This window comes from Danio rerio, chromosome 7, assembly GCF_052040795.2.
Source record: "Danio rerio strain M-AB ecotype USA chromosome 7, GRCz13ab, whole genome shotgun sequence".
Taxonomy (NCBI): domain Eukaryota; kingdom Metazoa; phylum Chordata; class Actinopteri; order Cypriniformes; family Danionidae; genus Danio; species Danio rerio.
The window spans coordinates 29,533,166-29,547,202 of NC_141027.1; the positions used below are offsets into that span (position 1 = coordinate 29,533,166).

Genomic DNA, 14,037 nt, shown 5'->3' on the forward strand with positions numbered 1-14,037 from the left:
TTTAATGTTTAGGATAATTTTGTGGAGCAGTTTTTATTCATTAATATTGCTCATGGTATAATAGCATGAAAAAGTGCTATTTTTCAGTAGAAAGTTATTTTAATTTAATTAAATTTTTTTTTATAGATGAAACCATGGTCCTCTGTGATTCATAAAATGGGAGTTAAATGTCCCATCAAAATACAATGTTTTTTAGATGTTAGTATCAGTATGTTAGTCTTTAGGATATCCATAAGCATGCTCCACAACAGTGACAAAAATCCTACTTAGAATGTTTAAACCTGATATAAACACCCAAAGGTTACAGTTTGTCATATTGTCAAATTGTTTTCCCAAATCATCTCATACTTCAGTTTCAGTTTCTTGACCAATCAAATGCTCTCTATCTGACATGCCGCGCCCCCTTCAAGACACTTCTCATTTGTTTTTCATTTGATGTGCTTTAACTCAATCCCTCTCACTGGTAGAGCTGTGATAAAAACAAAACGCTATTGGCTGTTTTTAAAAAAAAAAACTGAGCTATTTGTTTCACCTTCTTCGTGTTTCAGTTGAGATTGTCAAACATTGAATAAAAACTGCACATTTCAAAGTACTGAATGTGGACCTACCAGCACTCCGACAGTAAGATTATACTTGTAATCTGACTTTACATTATATGTCAAAATTAGTTTTATGCTTTAACCAAATTGTATGTGTCTGCATTAAAACATTGTTTATATTCATTGGAATGTACTTTAACTTCACTTTTTGATATATACAGATTCACACACACACACACACACACACACACACACACACACACACACACACACACACACACACACACACACACACACACACACACACACACACACACACACACACACACAGCGAAGAGTATTGTTTTATTAATTGTAGGCACTATATTGTATGCACTTTTATCAGCAACCTACAGTGACTTCAAGTGAATGGTAGCCTGTATGGCTTAATTTGCCACATTTAGATGCTTTTGTCAATAATGTGCATTGTTTCTTTTAAATAAACACGAGCACACAGCTGTAAATGGTGTAATGACAGTGTGAAAGACACCTGGATGAGGGTCAGGGCCTGGTTTCTCCATCTTCCACAGGTGCTTGGCCTCAAGAAAGAGGGTGGTCTGCATTGGGTGGAAGCATTTAGTATTGTGTGAGAATAAACGACCCAAGCCTCCATAAAAGCACTCTTTCGAAATGAGGGTCAGTTTGATTGCTCTCTTTCACCCTTCAGCTAATTATTACACAATAGATGGAGGAAACTGACCTGTTCCTCATTCTGACAGGCCCGTTTCTTCCATTCAGATACAGAACAGAGATTATCATTACAATATATATTTTTGTCATTATAGATCATTTGTTTTGTTTCCAAACTAGTTAAATTATGCACACATTTAAATAAACATACTGAAGAAGGAAAATAAATAATGGCCACACTTTATTCTGATGGTCTGTTTGTTAAATTCAAGTTGCATTGCATTTACATAATTCTCGTTAGATGATAAGTAGACTGTTATGTTGGGGTTAGTGTAAGTTGACATGTACTTGCAAAGTATCTTATAGTCAGTTAAATGTTTGCTGAAGAAGCAGTATCAACAGATATTAAGCAGACAGTCTATTAATATTCAAATGGACCATCAAAATAAAGTGTTACCAAAATAATATACACTGCAAAAATGCTTTTCTTCCTTTAGAGTTTTTGTCTTGTTTTTAGTCCAAATATTTAAAACTTTTTTTTATTTTAAACTTTCAAATCAAGAAGCATTTTCTTGACCAGTAAAATATTGTCTTGTTTTCAGAAATGATAAGCCAAAATTAAGTGAGCTTTTCCTAAAAACAAGTAAAATAATTTGTCAATGGGGTATGCAAAATATTCTTGTTTTCACAAGATTATTTTGCATGCTTTAAGGAAAAGCTCACTTAATATTGGTTTATTAAATCTGGCTTATTTTTACTTGTCTAGACAATCCTTCTTAGTTAAAAAAATTTAATTACACTTTTCTGCAGTGTAATAAGTATATAAAGTCATCACAATACATCTAAAGTTGAATACATTATAAATTGCAAGCATTTTTGTATTACAAGATTTCTTAAATTGTATTCGAAATATGTAAATGATGTATGATTTCATAAAATATACATTAATTTGCATACACTTATAGCACAAATATATGAACATTAGAAATCAAATCAGGTTCAATATTCTTTATTTAATTTTTGAATAGAGTAAAATATTTGTTCAAAGAATTTCGGGAATCATTTTTATTCCTTCATACAGTAGTTCAAAAAATGTAAACCAGAAAGAATTTTTTTTGCACAAATCTCTCTGTAAAAGCCCTCAGAGAACTTTAAAATTGCCTTAACAATACATAATGTAACTGAAATCTACAGATGTTTATTGATAAAGTGCAACATTATATAATAAACTAATAAAATGTCTCACCTTACATGATAAACTTAGCAGATTTTAAAAACAATTGTGTATTATTTACTAGCAATACTTATACGGGATATCAATTTGGACTCTATAGAACTGATTAATAACTATGTCGACAGTAGCTTAATTTTTTCCAAGAAACTCTAAGAGGTAAATGGACACAGACACACACAGACACACACAGACACACACACACACACACACACACACACACACACACACACACACACACACACACACACACACACACACACACACACACACACACACACACACACACACACACACACACACACACACACACACACAGGGCAACTGTACCTCGATGTGAGCTCTACTATTTAGGTCAAAGCAAATCACACAGAGCAAGCAGTAGCTGAAGAGAATGATTTATTCAAGCAGTGGCAGCTGATGACTGTGACAACAGATTGCCTTCTGGTAAAGTTCCATTACAACAAACAAAGCTCTCAGGAACTCATAAACCCTCTGATTCACGACACAGTGTTTGAATAAACTACTAACAGTTTCATCAAAGCTCATTTTTAAAGTTTACATTACTGGTCATTGGTGGGAGTGTTGGCCATTGATTAATTCGCAGTTTTAAAAAAAATCACAATTTCTTAGCAACAGAATGGGAATAGAACAGTTATAATATTAAGAATAGTAATAGTTTAGTATTTATTGTTATTATTTTTAAATAATTATATATGAATATAAAGGTTTTTTTTTTTTCTTCTTCAAGGAGTGTGGTCCATAGATATAGATATACACTCAACGACCACTTTATTAGGTACACCTTACTCATAACAGGTTAGACCCCTTTTGCTTTCAGAACTGTCTTAATTCTTTCTGGTATAGATTTAACAAGTTACTGGAAAGGTCTTGACATGATAGCATCACACAGTTACTGCAGATTTGTCGGCTGCACATCTCCTGTTCCAACACATCTCAAAAGTGCTCTATTGGATTAAATTCCGGTGACTGTTGAGGCCATTTGAGTACAGTGAACTCATTGACCAGAAACCAGTCTGAGATGATTCGCACTTGATGACATGGCGTGTTATCCGGCTGGAAGTAGCCATCAGAAAATGGGTACACTGTAGTTAAAAGGGGATGGACATGGTCAGCAACAATGCTCAGGTAGGCTGTGGCTTTGACACAATGCTCAATTGGTACCAATGTGCTCAAAGTGTGCCAAGAAATTATGTCTACATGCCTGAATGCATTGAGTTGCTGCTATGTGATTGGCTGATAAAAAATTTGCGTTAACAAGCAAATGGACATATGTAACTAAAAAAGTGGCCAGTGAGTGTACAGTAAATAATTACAGTAGTAAATATTTATACAGTAAGTATAAATATATAATAAGTGTTTGAAAACAATAAATCTAATTTATTTTAGTTTGGCTAAAATTAAAGCAGTTTTTAAAATATGTCAAATAATTTTAAAGGTCAATATTATTAGCTAATTAAGATATATATTCTGATTGGCTATTTAACAAACCACTGTTGTTCAATGAATTTCCTAACTAACCTAACTTTCCTAATTAACCTAGTTAAGCCTTTGAATTGCACTTTAAGCTGAATATCTTGCGAAATAACTTAAAATATTATTTATTGTCATCACAGCAAAAACAAAATAAATGCTAGAAATTAGTTTTTAAATGTGTTGAAAAAATATTCTCTAGATTATGCATTACTTGGAAAGAATTTAGCCTATGCACGCGCACACACACACACACACACACACACACACACACACACACACACACACACACACACACACACACTCAATATTATTTGTGTACTGCGTTAGACTAACTATAAATTGTCACATTATTTATACATAGGATTAGGGCTGCATTGTAATATTTTGTTTTATAATTTCATTATTAACATTATTTGGAAAATATTTATATTTTACACAAGTGCATCTGCATAAAATATATACAATTATACAAAAAAATATACCAAACAAAATAAAGCACAGATGAAAACAATAGAACAAGGATACAATTAAAATAAACAGTGCTTTACAGTTTTCAGTGGAGTATTAACAGGATTGAGTTTCAGAAATGCAATAATCAAGCGTAAATTAACAATGTATAGTCTTCATTGTATAAATAATTAAACAATTAATATTTGTTTTGAGTGGTGAGTGGTGAGTTCAGAATTTGTTCTGCAAAAATGGTTTAAATTGGCTCGAAATCATACAGTCACAGGGTTTAAAAATACATGAAAATGAAAGTCTTTCATACTATTAGAACCTATTGATAGATTAGGTTAAGTTTTATTAATGCCAACATGACATTGGAGATCCTGATTAATGCAGATTAGGGCTGGGTGATTTGGCCTAAAATCAAAATCTCGATTAATTTAACATTTTAAATCACATACTACAAGTCAGAGATTTTTGAATGAAGGGTGCACTACTTGATTTGAACTTTAATTGAAGAAAACACACACTATCTACCATCTATGATTATCTATTAAATAATAATGTTGAACAAATGAACAAACACATTACCCAAAACCAACAGTCTTGCACTTTTGGAAACAAATTAATTATTTAAATTAATTATATAAAGTAATCTAAAAAAAAAAAAAAAAAAAAGATCTGAAAAAATTTGATCGATTATAGGTTCTAAATGCTGATTTCGATTACTTTTCCAATAATTCACCAGCCCTATTGTACACATTGCAATATCGATGCTGAAACTATATATTGTGCAGCCCTAGTACTTTTACCAATAATAATACACTTGTATTGATTTGCAAGTAGCTTTGAATAATAGTCTCTGGCAAATTTAATCTATTTGTTTATAAAATGAACACTATTTTTATTTTGTTTTGTAATTAAATATATTTCTATAGTTCTAAATTAAAACTACTTAATATGTGTTTACTAACAATTATACACATATTTCTTAAACAATTTGTAAGAAACATTTTAGTCAATTTTACACCATACAATACAGGTTAAATGATTTTTATCAATTACAAATATAAAAATCTATACAAAAAACAATACTTTTAACTTCTTATTTCCGAGCCATGTTGAATGCATTGCGATACATGTTTGATTTTGTAATTCAGGCTCACGTCGCCCACTCCTGACTCATTGAAACAACCCAAAACACCCAAACTCTTGACAACAAGAGACAGTTACAAGGGTAAGATAAGACTGCAGTAAAGCCTCTTACAGAAAGAGAGAAAGCCTCGCACCCTGGAGATTCGGCAGGACTGAAGAGGAGGCGGGCCATACATCGCATTGTGTATTGGAGTGGTAATTCAGAGCCTGGTGGTCTAATGCGCTTGTGAAGCACTTTTAATTTTCCCCAAGTTTGCGTCTGAAAGGAACAACGGGTAGCTTTTATTCACAGGTAGCTTTGAAGTATACAAGAGGTTCTGACACACACAATCCCTCACTAAAAGTCTGACCGCTAAAAGGAGGAGAAGTGGAGAACACAAATCACTCTACTTTCCATCGACCAAGTAGGAAATCCTTAAAACTATCTGTTTCCAGCTGTAGGTTTGAGAGCCTGTCAAAAGCAAAGGACATTGACATTCATGGCATATGCAGAAATGTATAGTATGATAAGAGGATTTTTTAAAGAAGTAGATTAAACACAAATATAGGGCTTTTCAAACATCATATTAAATAATAAAATACTATAATATTTTTTACTATGATCTGCAGTCACCTATTGAAGTGTAACAATTTTATATAGCAACAAAAGAAAAGAAATGATATGTAATTAATATAAATAAACATATACGCAATAAGCATACTGAAAATGATTCATTTGACGACATACTTAAAAGGCTCTGTTTAAAATATCAAAAATAATTCATTGTCTGTGCCAATAGCCTAGGGGTTGGTGCGTCAAAACGTAGCACCGAGGTGCTCGCGGCGACCTGAGTTTAATTCCCAGTTTGAGGTCATTTGACGATCCTTCCCCTATCTCTGCTCCCTACACTTTCCTGTCTGTAAATCTCCGCTTGTCCTATCAATAAAGGTGAAAAACGCATAAAAATTATTAATAATAACCAAACTAATAATAATAATTAATTATTATACGGTCACTTGTTCTTTTATTTAACGATACAGGTCATTTTTTTAATAGAAATATTAGTACTGAGCAAATTAATTGCAACTAATCGTATACAAAATAAAAGTTTGTTTTGACCTGATTTAAGTTTGTGTATGGTGTATATTTATTATGTATTTATGAATACACATATGCATGCATTTATTAGAGAAAAGGTTTATTTATATATAAAATGAGTATATATTATATGTGTATGTTACAAATTTGTTTTTGTATAGTTTTGCTACCATGTATGTGTATCACATATAGATAACACACACACACACACACACACACACACAAACACAAACACAAACACAAACACACACATTTTGTCAAAAAAAAAATTATTTTGGATGCAATTACTTGTGATGAATTTTTGCCCAGCACTAATTAATATACAGTTGATGTCAGAATTAGTAAACCCCCTTTGAATTTCTCTTTCTTTTTTAAATATTCCCCGAATGATGTTTAACAGAGCAAGAGAAATTTCACAGTGATAATATTTTTTCTTCTAGAGAAAGTCTTTTTTTTTCCGGCTACAATAAAAGCAGTTATGCATTTTTTAAATAACCAATTTAAGGTGAAAACTATTAGCTCCTTTCAGTTATACTTTTTTCGATAGTCTACAGAAAAAACCATCGTTATACAATACCTTGGCTAATTACCTTAACCTGCATTGTTATTCTAATTAACCTAGTTAAGCCTTTAATGTCACTTTACACTGTATTGAAGTGTCTTGAAAAACGTCTAGTCAAATTTTATGTACAGTCAACATGGCAAAGATAAAAGACATCAGTTTTTAGAGATAAGTTAATACAACTATTATGTTTTAAAATGTGTTGTAAAAATCTTCTCTCCGTTAAACAGAAATTGGAGAAAAAACGGGGAAAAACAGCTAATTCAGAAGGGCTAATAATTATAACTTCAACTGAACCTGTTATGAACCATTATTTCAGCATTGAATACCTTCTTGTGTTATTTAAAACCTTTAATTTGACACTTTAGCACATAAAATCTTTATTTTTTTGATGCATTCACTAAAATGGGATGTCTCATATACTGCATTTTTATGATATATAAAGATATACATTTACTTACAATTACAATTTATATTTAAAGGATCCTTAATGCAGTGGTTTTACACAAATAATCTTTTCAATGCTATTAAAACTTGAATTAACTAATATTGCTGGTTTTTCTCTCCCTCTAGTGGTCATAATCATTGCTTGGTTAGCTATTCAGTGGTTTATAGATATGATGTTACACAAAATTTGTGTAAAATAACAGAGAAAATTAATGTCTTATTTGATAGTAGAGCCTCATGACAGCAGATTTATATTTTATAAACTACTGATAAATATGAAATATTCAAACACAAAATATTACACTTAACCATTTAAAAGTTAGAGGTCGGGTATCAGTTTTATATAAACAGCTGGTTGACAAATTAAGAGTATTTTAATGACAGACTTCCAGCTTGGCAGTCTGACCTGCAGACTGATATAACTGAGGACGAGTAGCAAGAAGCTTGTTTAAAAGCTCAAACTCAGACAACAAACACTCATTTTAGAATGCTTAAATATAAATGGCTGAGTAGACAGTCTATGCCTTAATATATGAATCATTTTAACCCAAATATCCCTGATGTATGCTATAAATGTAAACAATAGAAGGGAACTTTATTTCATTGTTTGTGGGAGTGTACCAAAGTCAGTTGTTTTGGGGTTAAAATACTGAATATTTTAAGTAAAATCATTGGTAGAGTAATTCCTCTTGATCCCAGCTTGTGTATATTGCCTATTTGTCCATTGATCTTTAATGTGACCAAATATAAAAGAGTGCTATTAATTTTATGTTTGTTGGAAGCTAAACATGTAATTGTGTGTCCCGGTGTATCTCAGTGGATAAAAAGGATGATCTCTTACCTTTCCTTAGAAAATATAACCTACTTTTTGACAAACAAAATTCAGTAACACTTTATAAAAACTACACACTATGAATGATCTATTAAGCATTATTCACATAAAAATTAATACATTTTGGTCCATTTATAAAGTATTCTATGACTTTTTGGAGAATCTAGATGGTGACTTTTGTTGAACTGATGGACAATGAAAGTATACAGATTAGACAAATACGTTATTGCTGTATTATTTAATAGTAGTAGTATTTTTTTCTGTCAAAGTGTATCACGTTATTTGAGTTTATATTATTCTTGTTGTATTTTTGTTTTTGTTAAACTGAAAATTTAAACCTGTCATGTTGTATGACAATGTTTAAAATAAAAATTGTTGTTCAAAAACATTCAAAAATTTTTTGCATTTTGTTACAGTTAAAATGCAAGTAATAAAAATTATATAACTTTAGCTATTAAAAAATGAAATAAAATCTATATGGTGCTGAGAGAATAGCTTCAAAACCTGAAGCATTTTTAATTCCCCTGTTTTGTTGAAAAAGAGACCCCTGCTGTACTTCAGAGAGCCCGGTTTTCAATTGAGGAGAAAATAAATGGGGTGTGTTCTTTACATGCCATAATTCTTTAAAGTTAAACAACCATAAAGGCTAAGAACTCTGACCTTCACCATCTAACTAAGCAAGAAAAGCCAATGATGTGTGCAAGGCCCCGCTCTCTCCTCATATACTGATTATGATAAAATATGTCTCAGCCCCACGAAAAATAATCGTATGTCATCCATGACAACATGGGGGCCGGTATTTCAACAAGACCCAAATTTCCTCTGCTCTGAAATGCTTTACTGTCGGCTGCAAAGCTCAAACGGAACCGGTCTGTGACTGGATTCATTTCACATTGTGGGATTGTAAGGATTCAGCAATTTTTAAAGAATCTTATATTCTGAAATTAATGAATTAATTTTTCTAAGTGCTTTTTCTTTGTCGAGTAACCTGAAAATGTAATTTATTTAAACTGGATTAGCCAACTTATTGTATTTAATTTCTGTTAATTATGCTGGTGTGCGTTTTAAAAATGTTGTGTTAGGTGGTAGTCAATATTTATTCATTCAACACAGGATCATTGGAAATAATTCAACATTTGACTGCAGTCTTTAGGTAAAATTAATGCTACAGGGCAGTATACACCAACACCTTTTGTTCCTTTTTTATTATTTTTGTTATTAATACCAGATTTTATTTGTATGTGAATATGTTTTATTCGCCTATCTATCTCTATATGGACAACTTTTCTGGCATGATCAGTTTACACAGTTTCTCACTTTATACGGTGTTGTGCTTGTAAAGCAGAATGCTCAGATTTGAGCATGGATCCACAAAAGAGGTAAAAGATATGTACATTCAAGTTGAAACTATGTGGGTTGCTGTGCACTTTTCTCAAGTATTTACTTTGAAAACACTATTGGTTGGGTTTATGGAAGGGTTTAGGTTGTTTCACTATGTGCTTTGTACTACAAGCCCTACCTTCACATGGACGTGTACAAGAAGGACATGTATCTGAATCACAATACAAAACATACCCTAAGTAACATATTTCAGATTTGCAAAAATGTAAACAGCACCCTTTAGTGGATTTGTCTGAAAAGTGCAGCGAAATGTACGCGCTAAAACTTATTTTACATTTGCAAAAAATTAGACTGCATGAGGCTCGTATTTGCAATCTGGGTTTTATTTATTTATTTATTAATTTAACTGGTTATCATCAGGACTGGTGATAAAAAAAAAAAATCTTTATTAAAGTGTAGAAAATGTTATACTTTGGGATACTTTTACATGTTGTATTTTCTTTCTGAAGTAGATATTTACAATTTTTAATTGACACACAAGAGTTTAAAAAGATAATTAAAAATGCCAAAATTATCACAAAAATTCCAAAGAGGAACCATTTTAGTCCAAAAGGAATTGTTTCATCAACAGTTCTCAAAAGAACCATTATATCTACATTTGAAGAACATTTTAGAAAGCTACATTTCAACATTTTAGAAAGCTAACAAACATTTTTTTTTCTATAAAAACAACCAAAATGAAGACCAATAAAGATTTATTATAAATAATGTCAATAAATAAACGTTATATTTAAGATTGTAAAGAAAAACACCACAAAGTGTCCTAACGACTCACATGATTGTCTCTGAACCTATTTTCTATATCATTAGATATTGGATTTGTACCCAGCATTTCTACTTTAGCACTTGCTTGGTTAACAAATAACTGACAGACGGCCGAAGCCCACAGGTCTGAGAAGCCTCTCCGCATGTCTTTGTAGCAGAGCCATGAACAGTGGGTGCGATGCCTGCCGCGTTTCCCCGAGGCCATGCCTGCCTCTCCATCACTGCCATATGTTTGCAGACTTACACAAACATATGAGCTTTGCACCCTGTTTGGCTCTGTTAGCATGTATCATTACCCGTTTGGCAGGACAAAACATTAAGCCCGTGGTGGCCTAATTTAACTGCTTGCTGGATTGCGTTAAAATTTTAAGATGCTGCTTTGAGAACAAAAGCCAGATTTCTTTTTTTACCGAGTGAATGCTGCTGCTGATGGATGCTTTGTTTGTCCATAAGCCTTCCACAAAAGTGAAATAAGAAAAAAACCAACAAACAATCTTTTGTAATGAGAAGTCAAATTGCAATGAGCCATGCTGGAGTGATAAACCTGGCTGTGAAGTGCCTGATGTTTTATTCACTCTTACTGCAGGAAGCAAGAGGATCTTCTTTCATTATCGAGGGTCATTTACAATACCATAACGCATTTTGACGCTAGGGAAACCGTCCCATGATAAATTCTTTGCCGTGCCCTTCACAGTTGTCGTAGCAGGACCATAAACAGCATTTATAATAATCTAGCGGGGCGGCGCAGCGGGCTCTCTGATTAGCATGCAGAAGACGAGAGGATAGAAGAAGTGACAGAGGCCACAGAGCTCATTGATAGATCCTCATTGTTCTTCATCAGAAAGACCAGGAGCAGAAAACACACATCACACATTAACACTGCTGGGGGGTCGCGGAGTCTATCTGAACATCTTACTCTGGCTTTGAAGTAGAAAAGACATTTGATAGGCCAAAATCCAACCAGAACCCTTATCAAATTATGGTTTTAACTTCCTGAAAGAGAGTAATGTTGTTTAATAAACGGTTAATGCTCGAGCTAAAGAACAGAATTATGAAAACCTTTGTCAAATAATATTTAGAGGAGGCCCATGTTTAATCAAAAAATAAAATAAAGTCTTATTATTACACAATGTAGCCTTTATTAAACCTGATTAATCATAATTTATGTATAAATTGGTTTACAAAATTAAAGTCAATAGCAACCAAACCATTTTCACCATGAAACAATATTAAGCTGACTAAATGATTATAAAACCTTTTATTTTTTGGTGAACTATAACTTATTATTTAGTAAACTATAACTATGCTTATTATTTTAATGGTAACTATATGAAAATACGGTTTTGTGAAATAAAATTAAATATATATTACAAAGTATTGATAAATGATTAATCGATTAATGAGATTAAATAATGAGTAAGATATTAGCAAGTAATTTACTGATGTGATTTGTTTAAACATATTATTCAACCAGGACTTATATAAAGTAAAATAATACAATATAATATAATATAATATAATATAATATAATATAATATAATATAATATAATATAATATAATATAATATAATCTAATATAATATAATATAATATAATATAATATAATATAATAAGCGCTCGTTATGGTCATCCCAATGAATCTTGGGTGCCCTTGATTCATTTAAAAAACAGATTCAGAAATGAAACTGTGTTGATCTGAGGCATTACTGTGTGAATCTTAAATCATCTATATTATATGATATGAATATGATATGAAATGATAGTTATATTTCACATTATCCTTTGATGAAACTGCAAAGTATACATAAATATAATGATTGCCTAATTATATATCACATATTCAGAATATCATTAACATTCTACACAACTGAATCATCATAAATGAAACTCTCCCACACATTTCTCTTAGTTTTGGCTTCTGAGGATAGCGCTGACTAGCAGAAAACACATCTTTAATTATTTATTTATTTCCTTTCCTGAACGGTACAATGTTCACTTAAGCATTTGCTGAGATGTTATTCTGTTTATTGTGGCAAGACTGTTTGGTAAAGAAAACAAAGGACGAAAAAGTAATTAAGTTCTGTAATAAAATCTCAAGCATCATAACACGCAACATTAAATGCCCATCCAACTCCATCAATTACTCCAAGAGCTCTATCTCTCTCTCACACACACACAAACACACACAAACACACACACACACACACACACACACACACACACACACACACACACACACACACACACACACACACACACACACACACACACACACACACACACTCACACACACTCACTCACACACTCACACACTCACACTCACACTCACACACTCACACACTCACACACACCTCAGATCAGATCAGCACATGCTTCTGTATGGATATGACAGATCATCTTGGTTCAGCACAATATCATTCGATACAAATTCAGTGGACACTACTACGCAAATCTTGAACTATACTACTATACTACTAGTTTAAATATGCAGATGGAAAGTCTAAAACAAAATTATGAAAGTGTCTGAATACAAAGCCTGCATAATATTCTGTCTGTGGACATGCTTTTAAATTGAAGAAAGATTAAATGTATAGATGCTTATGCGTGCATATGATATCAAATAATTATGTCTGGATAACTTGAAAATAAAAAATGCTATTTCATGAAACAGCAAAAAGAAATAATTATTCTGTTACACTGTTAAAAAATAAATGCTAAGCCATTGAAGAAACATTTTTGGTCTTCTAAAGAACCGTAGTAAAGAGTGCTCAAATAAGTCATGTTTTATTTAGTGTGGAAAATATAAAAAATGTTCACACAAATTCATTCATTCATTTTCCGTTGGCTTAGTCTTTATCGGAGGTCACCTCAGCGGAATGAACTGCCAACAATTTCAACATATGTTTTACCCAGCGGATGTCCTTTTAGCTTCAACCCAGTACTAAAACACCCACACACACTCATACACTACAGCCAATTTAGCTTATTCAATTCACCTATAGCGCATGTCTTTGGATTGAAAAAAACTCAAGCAAACACGGGGAGAACATGCAAACTCCACACAAAAATACTGGCCCGGACTAGCCCAGCTGTGACTCAAACCTTATTCCGACCTTCTTGCTGTAAGGCAACAGTGCGAACCACTGAGCCACAATGCTGCCCGTTCACACAAATCACACAATTTTTTTTTTGCACTGTAAAGAACATTGTGTGGAATTGAGAGGTTCCACGGATGTTAAACCAATAATGCTATAAATAACTTAAACTCAGTTCTAAAGACTCAATCTATATATATTCGCTTCATTGTCAAAAAAAAAAAACTCATATTTTTTTAATTAAATCAGATAAATCACCTTAAAAAAATGTCAATTTTGGGATCAGCAATATAATATAAACCTTTTTAAAAATATATAT

The 14,037-nt window shown here is 32.2% G+C and overlaps 2 protein-coding genes across 5 annotated transcripts in view; both read right to left on the bottom strand.

The window, feature by feature from the left end:
• The window catches only part of trpm1a (transient receptor potential cation channel, subfamily M, member 1a), a 163,654-nt gene that overhangs the window by 137,827 nt on the left and 11,790 nt on the right, over positions 1 to 14,037 (bottom strand). The gene's annotated exons all lie outside the window — the stretch shown is intronic.
• LOC110438775 (serine/threonine-protein kinase pim-3) overlaps positions 1 to 14,037 on the bottom strand; it is a 68,273-nt gene that overhangs the window by 42,446 nt on the left and 11,790 nt on the right. The window lies entirely within an intron of this gene.